Source organism: Anoplopoma fimbria, unplaced genomic scaffold (assembly GCF_027596085.1).
Source record: "Anoplopoma fimbria isolate UVic2021 breed Golden Eagle Sablefish unplaced genomic scaffold, Afim_UVic_2022 Un_contig_11295_pilon_pilon, whole genome shotgun sequence".
NCBI classification, from domain to species: domain Eukaryota; kingdom Metazoa; phylum Chordata; class Actinopteri; order Perciformes; family Anoplopomatidae; genus Anoplopoma; species Anoplopoma fimbria.
Window position 1 is genome coordinate 23 of NW_026550749.1, and position 1,776 is coordinate 1,798.

General features: G+C 42.9%; 3 non-coding genes across 3 annotated transcripts; all 3 read right to left on the minus strand.

The window, feature by feature from the left end:
• Nucleotides 1-314: 314 nt before the first annotated feature.
• Nucleotides 315-433, minus strand: LOC129115169 (5S ribosomal RNA). The gene has a single exon (XR_008532880.1). It is a non-coding gene; the product is annotated as a 5S ribosomal RNA (ribosomal RNA).
• Nucleotides 434-811: 378 nt separating this feature from the next.
• Nucleotides 812-930, minus strand: LOC129115170 (5S ribosomal RNA). Its single transcript, XR_008532881.1, has one exon. It is a non-coding gene; the product is annotated as a 5S ribosomal RNA (ribosomal RNA).
• Nucleotides 931-1,309: 379 nt separating this feature from the next.
• Nucleotides 1,310-1,428, minus strand: LOC129115171 (5S ribosomal RNA). Its single transcript, XR_008532882.1, has one exon. It is a non-coding gene; the product is annotated as a 5S ribosomal RNA (ribosomal RNA).
• Nucleotides 1,429-1,776: the final 348 nt, after the last annotated feature.

The following is a 1,776-nucleotide window of genomic DNA, read 5'->3' on the forward strand; positions in this document are numbered from 1 at the left end:
TACAGGGAGCGCCTGCAGATTGCCAGACACACTCACAGCTTTTAAATGTCAAATCAGAATGTACAAAGTGGCTATAAGGATCACAAATGTAGTGCAGTAAAAAGATTAATATTTACTGTTGAAATGTAGAATACGTTAGCATAAAATTGAAAAGAAAATGATCGATGAGCTTAGGAATGATGAAAGCCATCATTTAACTGGATTTGTGTCATTTCTATACCGGCAAGTCATGATCTAGCTATTTCCTTCCCACCCTGTCGGTGTCCACTGAAAAAGCAGCAGCGCCCTCTGCTTTTTGTAAAGAGGAGTGAAAAAGCTTACAGCACCTGGTATTCCCAGGCGGTCTCCCATCCAAGTACTGACCAGGCCCGACCCTGCTTAGCTTCCGAGATCAGACGAGATCGGGCGTGTTCAGGGTGGTATGGCCGTAAGCAAATATTGCGCCTACCAAAGGGCCTTTTAAAGATACTATATCACCACGCTTGCTCTTTCGTCTATACAGGGAGCGCCTGCAGATTGCCAGACACACTCACAGCTTTTAAATGTCAAATCAGAATGTACAAAGTGGCTATAAGGATCACAAATGTAGTGCAGTAAAAAGATTAATATTTACTGTTGAAATGTAGAATACGTTAGCATAAAATTGAAAAGAAAATGATCGATGAGCTTAGGAATGATGAAAGCCATCATTTAACTGGATTTGTGTCATTTCTATACCGGCAAGTCATGATCTAGCTATTTCCTTCCCACCCTGTCGGTGTCCACTGAAAAAGCAGCAGCGCCCTCTGCTTTTTGTAAAGAGGAGTGAAAAAGCTTACAGCACCTGGTATTCCCAGGCGGTCTCCCATCCAAGTACTGACCAGGCCCGACCCTGCTTAGCTTCCGAGATCAGACGAGATCGGGCGTGTTCAGGGTGGTATGGCCGTAAGCAAATATTGTGCCTACCAAAGGGCCTTTTAAAGATACTATATCACCACGCTTTGCTCTTTCGTCTATACAGGGAGCGCCTGCAGATTGCCAGACACACTCACAGCTTTTAAATGTCAAATCAGAATGTACAAAGTGGCTATAAGGATCACAAATGTAGTGCAGTAAAAAGATTAATATTTACTGTTGAAATGTAGAATACGTTAGCATAAAATTGAAAAGAAAATGATCGATGAGCTTAGGAATGATGAAAGCCATCATTTAACTGGATTTGTGTCATTTCTATACCGGCAAGTCATGATCTAGCTATTTCCTTCCCACCCTGTCGGTGTCCACTGAAAAAGCAGCAGCGCCCTCTGCTTTTTGTAAAGAGGAGTGAAAAAGCTTACAGCACCTGGTATTCCCAGGCGGTCTCCCATCCAAGTACTGACCAGGCCCGACCCTGCTTAGCTTCCGAGATCAGACGAGATCGGGCGTGTTCAGGGTGGTATGGCCGTAAGCAAATATTGTGCCTACCAAAGGGCCTTTTAAAGATACTATATCACCACGCTTTGCTCTTTCGTCTATACAGGGAGCGCCTGCAGATTGCCAGACACACTCACAGCTTTTAAATGTCAAATCAGAATGTACAAAGTGGCTATAAGGATCACAAATGTAGTGCAGTAAAAAGATTAATATTTACTGTTGAAATGTAGAATACGTTAGCATAAAATTGAAAAGAAAATGATCGATGAGCTTAGGAATGATGAAAGCCATCATTTAACTGGATTTGTGTCATTTCTATACCGGCAAGTCATGATCTAGCTATTTCCTTCCCACCCTGTCGGTGTCCACTGAAAAGCAGCAGCG